The sequence below is a fragment of the Neoarius graeffei genome, chromosome 1, assembly GCF_027579695.1.
Source record: "Neoarius graeffei isolate fNeoGra1 chromosome 1, fNeoGra1.pri, whole genome shotgun sequence".
NCBI lineage: Eukaryota > Metazoa > Chordata > Actinopteri > Siluriformes > Ariidae > Neoarius > Neoarius graeffei.
The window spans coordinates 71,676,127-71,691,982 of NC_083569.1; the positions used below are offsets into that span (position 1 = coordinate 71,676,127).

The 15,856-nt window shown below is 44.3% G+C and overlaps 2 non-coding genes and 1 pseudogene across 2 annotated transcripts; all 3 read right to left on the reverse strand.

Moving 5' to 3' along the window:
• Positions 1 to 4,771: 4,771 nt before the first annotated feature.
• Positions 4,772 to 4,946, reverse strand: LOC132897880 (U2 spliceosomal RNA; annotated as a pseudogene).
• Positions 4,947 to 5,953: 1,007 nt separating this feature from the next.
• LOC132895924 (U1 spliceosomal RNA) lies at positions 5,954 to 6,116 on the reverse strand. Its single transcript, XR_009655880.1, has one exon. It is a non-coding gene; the product is annotated as a U1 spliceosomal RNA (small nuclear RNA).
• A 3,552-nt stretch (positions 6,117 to 9,668) lies between these two features.
• Positions 9,669 to 9,856, reverse strand: LOC132897218 (U2 spliceosomal RNA). The gene has a single exon (XR_009656281.1). It is a non-coding gene; the product is annotated as a U2 spliceosomal RNA (small nuclear RNA).
• Positions 9,857 to 15,856: the final 6,000 nt, after the last annotated feature.

Consider the following 15,856-nt stretch of genomic DNA (forward strand, 5'->3'; position numbering starts at 1 on the left):
TCTTGACCCCTCAAAGTCTTGGTCTTGGTCTTGTCTTGGTCTCGGTTTAGGTGGTCTTTACAACAATGTTTTTTACCCCCCAGGTAATTAGGCTAATGAATGATAGTTCAACTGGAAGGATGACTGAGGTCTGAGCTTAGTTACTAGGTTTACTGTACTTGGATGTTTTTTAATGTTATTTATAGTCTTTTATTTATTGAACAGTGTGGAGAGAGTGCCAAGGCACATTGTTTTTCATTGCTGTGGTACTTTGTACTAATATCTCATCTCATTATCTCTAGCCGCTTTATCCTGTCCTACAGGGTTGCAGGCAAGCTACGGGCGAAAGGCGGGGTACACCCTGGACAAGTAGCCAGGTCATCACAGGGCTGACACATAGACACAGACAACCATTCACACTCACATTCACACCTACGGTCAATTTAGAGTCACCAGTTAACCTAACCTAACCTGCATGTCTTTGGACTGTGGGGGAAACCGGAGCACCCGGAGGAAACCCACATGCAAACTCCACACAGAAAGGCCCTCGCCGGCCACGGGGCTCGAACCCAGGACCTTCTTGCTGTGAGGCGACAGCGCTAACCACTACACCACCGTGCTGCCCACTTTGTACTAATATGCATATGATAAATAAACCTGAATTGAACTTGGCATTTGAATTTCCCGGCAAACATTGATTTTCGTGACGTCACGTGCAGGATGCCTCCTTCTTGAAGAAATTTGCAGAAAACCACCAGGTCGTTTTCTCATAAACAAACCAGCGCTGGTTTGTTTATGAGAAAACGACCTGGTGGTTTTCTGCAAATTTCTTCAACGTTATCACATAATTATTAAAATGGATAACAGATGTATCATAGGAGGGTGTAGCAACACCAATCTTGATGGGATTAGTACTCATCGTTTTCCAAAAGACAGGACAATGAGGGAAAAATGGTAGTGCTTCGTGCGAGGCCCCCGGAAGCCGAGGACCAAAGCAGAGCCAAGAAAAAGACCAAGAAAATCGGCGATTCACAAGTTGACTGTTGCAAGGGTAAGAAATAAGAGAGACTATAGAGGTTTCTTAGTCACGTGACCGGAAACTGTTTACACCGCCATGTTGGAGTGAAAGCAAACCGGCTCGGTGCTTCATAACGTGTAACAGATCCGTCAGGACTGCAACATTGAACATGGCGCAAAACGAGAAGTCGAGTGGGATCGTTTCCCCAGCACTGTCAGATTTAGCGGAAAGTTATGATAGTACGCATAAGGCAAGATATGTGGAGAAAATGGTGATCGCTGGTCTCACACCCGATCCTTACTTGCTACCGGAGGTGATGTTTACTGCTTGTTTGGATGAAGTGATAGAGAACATTCCTGGTTTGGCATATCAAGATATATACCACTACCTGATAGACCAAACCTCAGACTATACACATGAAAAAATGAAGAGTTATAAGAGTTTGCAAGCTTATAAATATTATTTTTCCGGATTTCTCACGCATTTAAGAACACGTGTCATGGGACGAGGACCTGCACAGCAAGTATCCCCAGGTGCCGAATCCAAAGTGTTTGTTATGGCAAAGGTAATTTAATCTTTTAAATTTTTGTTTCTAATAGAATTGGATTGATAAAAACTCATCTCATCTCAATATCTCTAGCCGCTTTATCCTGTTCTACAGGGTCGCAGGCAAGCTGAAGCCTATCCCAGCTGACTACGGGCGAAAGGCAGGGTACACCCTGGACAAGTCGCCAGGTCATCACAGGGCTGACACAGACACAGACAACCATTTACACTCACATTCACACCTACGGTCAATTTAGAGTCACCAGTTAGCCTAACCTGCATGTCTTTGGACTGTGGGGGAAACCAGAGCACCCGGAGAAAACCCATGCGGACACGGGGAGAACATGCAAACTCCGCACAGAAAGGCCCTGGCCCCGCTGGCCACAGGGCTTGAACCCAGACCTTCTTGCTGTGAGGCGACAGCTCTAACCACTACACCACCGTACCACCCTTTGATAAAAGCTACCACTTATAATATTTTGATGTAGCGATTGTGAGTTGACTGACATCTGATCCTTTCAAACGTAATGTTAAAAGTTGTAACCTAGTTAATCACCACTTCTTGCGTCTGCATGTTTGATCCTGGACCTTGTAGAATCATGTAGGCCTTTGACTTTGCACGCTACATGCTGCTAAGCATTTCTACAGCATACATCCAGATGTGTTTCTTTATTCAACATGTGCTTAATAATTTGATACAATGTATGGATTGATTGTGTTTTCTTTCAATGATATAAAGACTTGTATACTATATGTTTTTGAGCAGAACTATGGGGGGGTGTCAAAACTATAAATTGCTTCTATAGATGAATTTTACATTTATCCTACATTATCCTCATTATCGAATGAGTAATGATTCATACCTCCGACAAAGTGTTCATTGCATATACAACTGGTCACAGCTGGTCTCCATTCGCTCCTGGCGTTGGACGAGTCAGCTCTCCGTAATGCAGCAATCCATTTTTCACGGTGGTCGTGATCGGCCGGGAATCTGTGAAAGGATAGTCCGGGTTTCTTTCCTCGATAATTCTGACACCCTACAGCAACACAATTTAGAACCATGGCACAGAATCTGGTTTACAAATGCGATCAAAAACTTGCTGTCTCCAGCACTGCCTTCTTACACGCTGAGTGATCGGTTTGTTTTCACTCCAACATGGCGGTTTAAACAAGCGGTAATTTATGCGTGACGTCAGCAAAGAAACCTCTATTGACCCATCCCACGTGACATCACGACAAATGCGGCTGCCATTTTGGACATGAACTACCAGTAGTCTACCACAGCCAACAACGAGGAACGACGGCGAAGCATCGAAAGGAATATAGCCATCAAAGAAATTTTTACTTTCAGCAAGACTTCCATCATGCCATTATATTGTTGTGCACCTGGATGTAGTAACCATCAACACACAAGGCAAGATTTATCATTTTATCGGATCCCAACAGATGCTGACCGACGGAGAAGATGGATAGGGCCATTAACAGGAAAGATTGGCAGCCCTCGGCATACCAACGCTTGTGTAGTGACCACTTTGTTGGAGGTAAGACGAATAAAATTAGCCAGAAAAGGCATTACATTGCTGTTAACATTTTGTGGCGGCGAGTGTGTAACCAAATAGGTTAAAATAACCCATTGTAACCTCTTTGTTCTTCTGTAGTAGCTATTAGCTAACGACATTAGCTAACGTTGTGTTCCTTTGCTGTTGGTAGACTGTAGGACAGATCAGAGGTAATGTCCTACAAATAAGTGTTCAAAACAAGAGGAACATGTATTTGTCTCTTAAATCCAGGCCGTTCCCTGTAATCTGTAACAACGGTTGGAGAAAGTAATGGCAAATAGTGAGTGCACAAACCATAGAAGGTAAACTGTACACAGCACCAGGGCAGTGTGATGGTATGTCTACTTTTAGATTGTGTTAGCTTATCAATGAACACATTCGTCACTCGACAAGTTTCACGTCTTTACGACGGATACTTAAATGTGTGTTAGGTATTATTGTTGCAGTCTAAGCAGTCATCTTCCTCGCATTCAAACCGATTCGGACCGAAGTCCACTTCATGTCCAAAATGGCGGTCGCATTTACGAAGGTCACGTGAGTGGGAAGGGTCAGTACTCTAAATTAGGTGTTCCTGTGTTTGTGCAGTACACAGATAATGTTATTTATTGACACACACAAAAGTAAACAACACGAAAGTGCTGGGCGATAATACTCTTACTTCACATGTATCAAGGGATATGCGTGTCAGTGCTTGAGATCTTGGGACCTGTCAAATGCATTAAATGTATTTACAACCCTGCTTAGCCGATTCCATGTGTGTAGCTTATGAAATCTTTCTCCTACAATAGCCAGTACTCTTCTAAATGAAGAAATATATAAATACATAAAAGTAATTAGAAAAAACATGATTTATGTAACAATAGATAGATTAGCATTGATACATGAATCCAGGGGTTTAGAAGCTCAGGCAACAATTCCATATTTCAATGCAAAATCGCTAGCTGCTAAACTTGGTCTACACAGGCTGTGCACCGAATCCATGCAAGCTCTCTCAGCCTGCTGGCGGATCCGCATGTGACGTCACGAACCTGGCTCCAGACTCCCTTGGGATTTTTCCAGACGCGTTTTGTTATTTTATTTTTTTCTGCTGTAGACAGATGGCCTTGTGCAAAATTGGCAGCACGGTAGTGTAAGTGGTTAGTATGGTCACCTCACAGCAAGAAGGTTCCGGGTTCGAACCCAGCAGCCGACGAGGGCCTTTCTGTGTGGAGTTTGCATGTTCTCCCCGTGTCTGTGTGGGTTTCCTCCGGGTGCTCCGGTTTCCCCCACAGTCCAAAGACATGCAGTTAGGTTAATGTGGGGCGGCCTTGGGCTGAAGTGCCCTTGAGCAAAGGTACCTAACCCCTGACTGCTCCCCGGGCGCTCTAGTGTGGCTGCCCACTGCACTGTGTGTGTGTTCACTGCTTCAGATGGGTTAAATGCAGAGGATGAATTTCACTGTACTTGAAGTGTGCATGTGACAAAGTTTTCTTCTTCTTCTCTTCTTCTTAAATTACCCATTCTGGATGAGTGTGTAAAGGGACATACTTTCATATAAAAAAAACACGAAATTGGTCCAGGATATGCACTTTAAACATGAAATTAAACCCACCACTTGATCATGTAAAATATGGTAGCGATTTTACTTAAATCACTGCATACAAAGAATGTAATGTCAAAGAAAACTGATGACAGCTAATCAACATAAGCTCTTTAATAAAAACACACCTAATATCCAGCAAGCCCCTATTCCCTCTCCCAAAAATCAATTTAATATATAGTCCCCGGGTAGGGCCCGTATCAGATATTAAACTGATAACAGTAGATACTACAACTTGATCTTAGCCAAAAGGCCGAGAAGTGATACTTTAGCTGATGAACGACAGGGGAGCATCCTTCACTACACAACACACGAGGACTGAGGATACGGCTTTATTCACTAAACAGTTAAATATAAAAACTGCATTGTTACCGTGCAATTAACCAAAAACCTCAACAAGAACAAAAGAGGCAACAGAAACACAAATTAGTAGTTTTAAGTCTGTGCCGCACGGTGGTGTAGTGGTTAGCGCTGTCGCCTCACAGCAAGAAGGTCCAGGTTCGAGCCCCGTGGCCGGCGAGGGCCTTTCTGTGTGGAGTTTGCATGTTCTCCCCGTGTCCGCGTGGGTTTCCTCCGGGTGCTCCGGTTTCCCCCACAGTCCAAAGACATGCAGGTTAGGTTAATTGGTGGCTCTAAATTGACCGTAGGTGTGAGTGTGAATGGTTGTCTGTGTCTATGTGTCAGCCCTGTGATGACCTGGCGACTTGTCCAGGGTGTACCCCGCCTTTCGCCCGTAGTCAGCTGGGATAGGCTCCAGCTTGCCTGCAACCCTGTAGAACAGGATAAAGCGGCTAGAGATAATGAGATGAGACGGATGGGTGGATGGAAGTTGCCTCCCAGTGACCAAATGTGGTACTGCACGTCAGACTGAAGCAGCCATTTTAGATGTGAGGATAGAATTTAGGGAGCACTGAGCAGTGTCATATAGTTGAAATCTCCAGCAATAATAAACAGGCCATTAGGGTGTACATTTTGCATGAGCATGTCAGAATCCTAGGAGTGACAAGAAAATACCGTCACACCCCAGGAGTCTCATAATGGAATTAATTATCAATAGATAATTTATTTACAATTGTGTTGTATTTCATGAGCTGTAAGTAATAGCAACCCCCCCAACAACCCATACGAATTAATACAAGCTATGCTAGTACTTAAGGAAAAAAGAACGTTCTATAAAGTGTGCTCAGTAAAGCGGGTATATTTGTACTACGCTGCTATTAATTAAACTGCACTCTCAAATTGTCATGATTGTCTGTTTTTATACAGTGAAATCAGGGGAGAGCGCGAACGCAGTCCCCCACTACCACAAATTATGCAGTCGAGATTCCCACATTTGGAGAATTCGCAGGGGTCAGACAGCCGGCGTGCAATGGCTGAGCCTTGCCCTGGGTGAACCACCTTCTTGATCATGGTATCTCCCCTGCCAGGTAAGTATGAGTTCACAACCCACTGCGGAGCGCCGCCACCACCACACACACTCTTCACCATCATGGTGAGGATAACATTTCCCATGATGCACTGCTCCGGACCATATACGGAGAGCCACGCTTTTCCGGAAGTAGTTCTTCACTCCAACTTGATCACTCAGTTCGCAAAGTCTCATCTTTTCCACATTCTACTTCGAGAGACAATATAACATTGGGCATGAGCTTGCAAAACAAAAATGATGAACTCTAATGTAATTCCATGTTTGGCCAATTTTTTTTTAAATACACAAGAACAGTATCCTGAAATCATCCCCCAAATTTGTTTCTTTCTTGAACGAATTTAAATGATACTTAAGAGTCTTTAAATTTGTAAAAAGGTGCAAAAGCAGAAAGATTGATATTTTAAAACATTTTCCCACTGAATTAGATAACTGAGATAAAACCATTTCCCCCTTGGACACGTTTTTCTTAATTGTTCATTTTCTTGTGTGTTTTCTTTTGTCTCCCCCTTCTGTCCATGGATATCTTTAACTACAGCATTTCATACACAATTTATTTTCAATTTTGTACCGTATTATAAAAGCTGTTTATCCAGGATTTTTATTAGATTGTTCCCTTTGATAACTTCTCTGTTCTTTCCTATATTTAGTAGGATAACACGATATTATACTATATTGGTTTTGTACTTTCAATAAAGACTCAAGATTCAAAGATTTTTTATTTTCAATTCATATCCAGGACATATAGGAGAATCGAAATGCCGTTTCTCTCTCACCTTACAGATAAAAAGTATTTATATTAAGAAAAATAACATATAAATATAGATAATATAGGTAAAATACACTAAAATCAATGTACAAAATAGCAGTAATGCAAATACCGTACAGTATCTGTAACGGAGAAGGTGCTTAGAAGAGCAGCTTATGAGGTGTACATGAGCAGTAGTGCAAATGAGCAATAGCAGCAGATACAACAGGAATGCAAATGATTGTAGTGTGATGTGCAAACGGATGAGATAGAGTTTCTTGTGTGAATGAATGTGTTACAGACCAGGGGTAGGTAGTGAACAGTGTTCAGCATCCTGACAGCTTGGTGGATGAAGCTATTCAGTAATCTTGTGGAGCAGGCCCGGAGGCTCCGGTACCTTTTCCCTGAGGGCAGGAGGCTGAAGAGTGAATGTGAAGGGTGGGAGGTGTCACCAGCGATGCTGACGGCTCTGCGGGTGAGACGGGAGTGATAGATGTCCGTAAGGGAGGGCTGAGGGGTACCAGTGATCTGGCTGGCCGTGTTCACTATGCATTGCAGAGTCTTCCGGCAGGAGGCATTGCAGCCTCCGTACCACACAGTGATGCAGCCAGTGAGGACACTCTTAATGGTGCCCCTGTAGAAAGAGCACATGATGGGGGGTGGGACTCGTGCACTCCTCAGTTTGCGGAGGAAGTAGAGGCGAGTTTGAGCCTTCTTGGCCAGCGATGCGGTGTTGTTGGACCAGGAGAGGTCCTCAGCGATGTGCACCCCTAGGAATTTGGTGCTGCTCACCCTCTCCACTGCAGCACCGTCGATGGTCAGAGGGGGATGCTGTGAGTGACCTCTTCTGAAGTAGACCACAATCTCTTTGGTCTTCCCCACATTCAGGAAGAGATTGTTGTCTTCACTCCACTGGACCAGTTGGCTCACCTCATTCCTGTAGTTGGCTTCACCTTTGTTAGTGATGAGGCCCACCACAGTCACGTCATCCGCAAACTTGATGTGGTTGGTGCTGTAGATTGGTACACAGTCATGGGTTAGCAGGGTGAAGAGCAGCAGGCTGAGCACACACCCTTGTGAGGCCACTGTGCTCAGCATGATGGTCCTAGAGGTGTTACTGCCAACCCGAAAGTTCTGTGGCCTTCCTGTGAGAAAGTCCAGCACCCAGTTACCAGGGATGAGAGTGGGTGGTCACCAAAAAAGCAGAAAACAAGATGGCGCCCAAAGCCGGGGGTCTGGGAGGGAAACCCCCCCAGGAAATTTTTGAAAAATAAGGTCTTACAAACCACTTTTCCTGCAATCTGAGCTGTAGTAGATGAAAAATCTGTTGTCTTTTTTTATATATTTACATGAAAATATGTTTCAAATCAATAGGAGTGTTGTTTGAATTCAAAATAAAATCACATTCTACATTCAAGGGTATGGTTATAATTTATGATCAACAAAAATGACAAACTAAATTCACATTAAATGTAAGTTTTATTAATTATCAAAATGTTCATATATTAAATAAAATTTCTTATGGGGAAAAGGTCAGTCACCCTATGTCCTCATTAGTTGCATATGATTTCAAAGTCTTTTGAAATATTTAAGTTTTCAAAACTGTCAGCATTAATTCAGATTTACTGACCATCATATACATGTTCAATGTATTAAATCAAACGAATGCTAAGTTTATGGGATAATGTCTATGTACACTTTATACAATTATTTATAGTTCACAGTCACTTCTCATTTTCATTTAATAATTTCGACGACTTCTTCAGCCTTTTGGCCAAAGACAAAAGCTTGTCAGTCCTCTCTCTGTTTTTTATACCAGCATCGATTTCACGTACCTTCGCTTCGTCTCGCTTGTCAATTGTATTCGGCATTTTGAGTAAAAAAGCCGATACGAAAGAGAAATGTATTTTTGAAGCGCAGCGACGATAAATATGTGCAAGTTTCGATAAAATAGAACAGATGCGGGTACTTTTGTAAGAACTGTTATGATTGGCTTTTGTTCTCTCCCACACTCTTGTAAGAACTGTTATGATTGGCTATCATGCTCTCGCCAGCGATGTTTTGGCCAATTACATTGTAGATAACACGTATTCTACCGCGAGACTTAGTGAGACTAAAGATGGCGAAAATGCAAACATGTAACATCGTCGTACGCTTGAGTATCACGAAGGAACATACCCCAACCCCCCTCAATGAAAAAAAAAAATCTCAACGGATTTGGCATAATATCGATTTTTGCTCAGAAAAAGCGGAAATTTGCCGAAAAGCGGAAAACTCTCATCTCTGAGTTACAAAGAGAGGTGTTGAGTCCAAAATGTCTGAGTTTTTGTATTAGCTGCTGGGGAATGATTGTGTTGAATGCCGAACTGTAATCCAAGAACAGCATTCGTACATAGGTGTTCTTTGAGTCCAGGTGAGGGGGGGTTGGGTGTAGGGCAGTGGAGATAGCATCCTCTATGGACCTGTATAAAGGTATTGTGTTTTAATTTAAAAAAAAAAAGCCACAACAGTTAATCCAGGAGAAGGGAAGTGTTTCTCCACAGGACAGAGAGCCCGGATCCTTCACTCGGTTTTCTCACCAACACATTAAACAATGACATGAAATAAAATCTACCACTTGGTTCATGTAAAATATGGTGGCAGTTTTACTTAAATCACTACACACAATGAACATAATTCAAAGAAAACTGATGACAGCTCAACATTATTAGCTCTTTAAAATAAAAATACACCCAATAGCCAGCATTAACTACACAGATATTCTGGTCACAGACCATTCAAACACTGATCTCTTCTGTTTTTCCACTGTATGAGGGAAATGCACCGTTCCCAGAAGTACTGCAATACCGGGTCGATGCGTGGAGTGGATGGAGCAAGTCCCTATTCCATCTCCCTGTCCCAAAAATCAATTTAATATATGGTCCCCAGGTAGGGGACATATCAGATATTAAACTAAGAACAGATAATACACTTCATCTTAGCCAAAAGGCCGAGAAACAATACTTTAGCTGATGAACGATGAGGGATATCCTTCACTACACAACACACAAGGACTGAAGATAATGCTTTATTCACTAAACCGTTAATAAAATATAAAAATCACATAATTACCATGTAAACAGCCCAAAGGAGATGCAATAAACACAAATTTACAGCTTTAAAATGCGCACACAAAGAAGGAAATGAGAATGAGTTCACAAACTGGCCAATCAGAAGGATACAATCTCATCTGTACTAAAAAACATTGTAGTCTTTTCTAAATAAGGTTTAGAAATTTTCAGGGCAGTGGCTAGACTTTGCTTGGAGCCGGTCTAGAATGGAGACGTAAGGCACCTCCTTCCCACCACTAGACTGGGTGGACACCTTGGGCAAGCGTTAGTACACCCTTAGCCCCCCTAGACCAGGGATATGGTTCCTATTGCCTTGTAGGCGACTAGGGATAGTCAAAGGCTAAGGGAGTAAACCCCTACAGAAAAACCCGGAGTGGAGCCCCATGAGGCAGTCTGATGTTACTTCAGTTACTGGCAACTCCTGCAGTCGACCTGGTCCCAAACGTATTGGTTATGCCTTTCCTTTGGACCCTACCAGCAAGACCGAGAGGTGGATTCTGGGAGATGGGCAAACCAGTCTCTCCTCACACACAGCCCTGGCTAGCGCCTGGAGAGGCAACTTCAGCGTGTCGCTTGGCTCTGTCTGACACAAATCAAACCGAGGAGTGTGCAGTTACCGGTTAAAAGTCATGGCTAAATTGGCATATGGCCTGACGCCTGGGGCCACTCCTGACAGTAGGAGGGGCTGTTAGCCCCATTGGATAGCTACCACCCACTGAAACTGGGCAGCCCCCAGTCAAGAAAGTGCTTCCCGCCACCGTCCGCCTGTTCTGCTGGGGTGAGCAGAATTGAAGCCTGGAAACAGACTGACAAGTGGACTGTGACTACTTCACCCAAGAAGAAAGGATCTACCAGGAAAAGACCAACTCTCACCCTTGAGAGTTGGAATGTTCGAACGATGCTGACCGGCCTGACCAAGGACATACAAAACACTGATGGCCTGTGCAAGACTGCCATAATTAGCAGAGAGCTAGAAAGGCTTAATGTCGACATTGCAGCGTTGCAGGAAACCCATCTTGCTGGCTCTGGCAGCCTCAAAGAAAAGGAATACACATTCTTCTGGCATGGTAAAGGCGAGGACGAACCTAGGGAACACGGTGTTGGTTTTGCTATAAGAAACAAACTTCTCCAGTTAGTGGAGCCTGGCTCAACCATATCAGAGCGCCTCATGCACATGAGACTTAACACCGATGAAGGCGTCACAAACCTGCTTTCTGCTTATGCCCCAACCTTGACCTCTACCTTGGACGCCAAAGATGCTTTCTACAGCAAGCTCGATGAAACTATTAAATGCATCCTAAAGAATGAGGCCCTGTTTCTTCTAGGAGACTTTAATGCTAGAGACTTTAATGCTAGGATCAGGAGTCTTGGCCCATCTGCTTGGGCCACTTTGGTGTTGATAAGTGCAACAAAAATGTGCAGCGCCTGCTGGAACTTTGTTCTTACCATCATCTCTGTGTCACGAACACCTTCTTTGCTGTGAAGTTGTGACACAGGTTCTCGTGGGTACACCCCAGATCCAAACATTGGCACCAGCTGGACCTTATTATCACATGACGGGATCATCTCAATAACATCCGCATTACAAGATCTTTTGACAGTGTCGATTGTGACACTGATCACTCCCTTGTCTGCTCAAAGGTCCAGTCGTGCCCAAAGGAACTTCACCGTGCTCAGAACCCTGCCAAATCTCGCATCAATATTGCTGCAACTGCAATCCCCAGGAAGGTCCTAGCCTTTCGAGAACTTCTCCAAACCAAGCTAGAAAATTACCATGCGCTCGGAATAGAGGACCACTGGCAGCATGTTAAAGACGCGACTCCCGATGCAGCAATGCAGGCTTTCGGCAAGAAGGAATCCAAAAGTCAAGACTGGTTCAATGCAAACACCACGACTTTGCAACCTCTTATCGAAGCAAAGAGAGTTGCCCTGCAGAATTACTAACGAAACCCTACACCACAGTCCCTAGAAGAACTACGTGAGGCCAGAAGACGCGCAAAAGAAAAATGCAAGGAATGTGCTAACGACTATTGGACGAGTCTCTGTGCTAAGATCCAGGCTGCAGCTGACACCGGCAATGTCAAGGGTTTGTTCAACGGAATTAAGAAGGCCATTGGACCTACACAAGCGAAGTATGCCCCACTGAAGTCGTCAACTGGAGAGATTATAACTGAAAAGTCTAAACTGATGGAGTGCTGGGTTGAGCATTATAGCAAGCTCTATGGTGGCACCAGCTCCATTTCACCTTCTGCTCTCAACCAAATCGAAAGGCTCCCCACATTGTACGAGTTAGATGTGATTCCCACCAAAGAAGAGCTCTCCAAGGCTATCACAGAAATATCTTCCAGCAAGGCTCCTGGAATAGATGGCATCCCGGCTGAGGTCTTCAAATGTGGCGGAAGCAAGCTCCTTGACACCCTCCATCAGCTTCTCTGTAAGTGCTGGGAGTTAGGATCCGTCCCACAGGAAACGAGAGATTCCTCTATTACTAATCTGTACAAGAACAAGGGAGACCGTAGTGATCAAAATAACTACTGTGGTATCTCACAACTATGCATTGCTGGTAAGCTGTTTGCTCGAGTAGCTTTGCGCTGCCTACAGAAACTCGTCAAGAGGGTCTACCCCGAATCTCAATGTGGTTTCCGTCCCAATCGCTCGACAGTGGATATGATATTCTCTCTGAGGCAGCTACAGGAGAAAGGTCGAGAGCAACAAAGACCCCTCTTCATTGCCTTTATCGATCTAACAAAGGCCTTCGACATGTTCAGTAGGGAAGGTTTGTTCAACATCTTGCAATTAATTGGTTGCCCTCCTAAACTCCTCAACTTCATCAAGTCGTTTCACGACGGGACCCGAGGCACTATTAAATTCGACGGCAACATGTCCGAGGCCTTCGACATTAACAATGGTGTTAAACAAGGATGTGTACTAAGCTCCAACTCTCTTCAACATCTCCATTCTCCTGAAACACGCTTTTGGGTCAGCCGATGAAGGCGTCCTACTACGTACTCGATCAGATGGGAAACTATTCAACCCAGCTTGTCTCCGAGCCAAGACCAAAGTCCGCAAGTGTATGCTACGCGACCTTCTATTCGCTGCTGCTGCTGCTCTTGTTGCACATAGTGAAAGAGAGCTGCAGACCCTCCTGGACCGATTTTCAAGCGCTTGTGCGGCATTCAGTCTTACCATCAGCCTGAAGAAGACGAAAGTCATGCACCAAGGCTCTGAAGCCACGCCTACTCTAACCATCAATGACTACACCCTGGAAGTCGTCCCACAGTTTACCTATCTTGGTTCCACCACCACTGCAAACGGATCCCTGGATGCGGAACTCGGGAAAAGAATTGGTAAAGCAGCAACAAACATGATGAAGCTTTCCTCCTGAGTGTGGGAAAATAAGAAACTGACTACCCAGACGAAGATTGCTGTATACCGTGCCTGTATTTTGAGCACCTTGCTCTATGGCAGTGAATCATGGTCTACCTACGCAGGGCAGGAAAAGCGATTACACACTTTCCATTTAAGATGTCTATGCTGTATCCTTTCGATTAAACGGACAGACAAAGTCTCCAACAACAATGTACTCAAGAGATCTGGTGTCCCCTCGCTTTTCACCCTACTCAGGCAATGCAGGTTGAGGTGGCTGGGCCACGTACGTTGGATGATTGTCACGGCTTGGCTCAAACCATGACAAAGAGGAGGACACGGGGTAAAGTTCAAATAATAATTAATTTATTATAATAACAAAATACAAGAAAAATCAACAAAGTAGAACGCGTGAACAATGAGCTCGTGCGTGTTACATACAAAAAAAAGAAAAACAAAAGGAAAGAAAACAAAAGAAGCTCCCACAGGAAACGGGGAAAAAGTGGTTTTAAGGACGTGGCGACACCGGGCCCAGGTGTCGCCAATTCCCGGGATGGTCTGCAGCCACGCCTACAAGGAACACACACACACACAAAGCAAAACAAACACAGACAAGGCCAGCAGACCATCACACCCCCTCCCACAAAAGCGGGCTCCCAAAATGGAGTCCCGCCCACCAGTCAGGGCTAACAAATAAACAGCCATCCCAACAAAATTAAACATAATAGAAATTAATTTAAACATTTAGACACATTAGACCAGCTACTATACAATTATCTAACCCTCTTAATAAATTCACAAACCATAACCTGGAGATGTTAACGTCTGTCCCACAGCTCAACACACACAACCCCTCCCCAACTCGGCAACCGGTGCACCTAGGAAGCACATTTAAGAGTACAGGAAGGGGCAAAAGGCAAAGAACTGTGAGAGCAGAGAAGTCCACCACGCCTAGGGGGCCCTAGACAACGCGTCTGCCACCACGTTGTCTGTCCCCTTGATGTGGTGGATATCCAGGCAATAAGACTGCAGGAAGAGAGACCATCTGATTAGTCTCTGATTCGGACAATGTAAAGAACTAAGAAATGTGAGTGGATTATGATCTGTAAAAACCAATACAGGAGTACTACCACCAACATACACATCAAAATGTTTCAAAGCAAGAACCAATGCCAAAGTCTCCTTCTCCACAACAGAATAATTCCGCTGATACGCATTAAACTTTCTTGAGAAGAAGCTAACAGGCTTGTCTATGCCACGCTCATCCTCCTGAACCAGAACAGCCCCTGCACCCACAAGACTAGCATCGACAAAGAGCTTAAAGGGACAATCAAAACGTGGTGCTGCCAAAACTGGTGCATCACAAAGGAGCCTCTTCACCTGTTGGAAAGCCACATGGCAAGCAGGAGACCAGACAAACCTTTCCTTCTCCCTCAAAACATTAGTAAGAGGGGCCACAACCGTAGAAAAGTTCTTACAAAAACTCCTATAATAGCCCACAAGACCAAGGAACCGCATCAACTCCTTTTTAGTTGCTGGTACAGGAAACTGCTCAACAGCCCGGACTTTTGCATCAACGGGACGAACCTGTCCCTGCCCCACCACCCGGCCAAGGTAGGTCACAGTCGCCCTCGCAAACTCACACTTTGCGAGGTTGACTGTGAGCCTTGCCTCCGCCAAACGAGTGAAAAGTTCCCGCATCCGCTGCATATGAACATCCCAAGTATCTGAAAAACACACTACATCATCTAAATACACCGCACAACCTTCCATATCACCGACAACGCGATTCATAAGACGCTGGAATGTTGCTGGAGCATTTCGAAGCCCAAATGGCATAACTGAATAGGAATACAATCCCTTAGGTGTTATAAAGGAAGCAATCTCCTGAGCACGGTCTGACAAAGGTACTTGCCAGTAACCTTTTAACAAATCAAGTTTACTGACAAACTTCGCAGAGCCCACCTGATCTACACAATCTTCCATTCTCGGAAGAGGAAACAGATCAGGTTTGGTGACGGCATTGACTTTGCGAAAGTCTGTACAAAAGCGTAACATGCCATCTGCCTTTGAAACCAGCAAACAAGGAGACGCCCAACTAGAGGAACTAGGTTCGGCTATACCATTCTCAAGCATATATGCAATTTCACTGTCTAGACATTTCAGTTTCTCTGCATTTGCCCGATAGAACCTTTGTTTTATTGGCTTAGCATCTCCAACCTCAATGTCATGTTCAATCAGATGTGTACGACCAGGTGTATCAGAGAACAAACAAGGGAAGCTAAGTATCAGATCTATTAGCTCAGCAGAACGGGATGTGGGCAAGTATGCCAGCAACTCTTCAAGATTAGCAAGGACTTCAGAGTTTTTCAAACAGCCAAGCAAGAGCGCCTGATCAGGCGCAATAACTTCATCCTCCTGTTGATCACAATAATTGGTGACCCAGTTAGCAGGTCCAGCTACACAAGCTGCTTGCGGAACACTTACTTTTCAATTAGCACACCTGTAGCGACTAAGTTACTCTT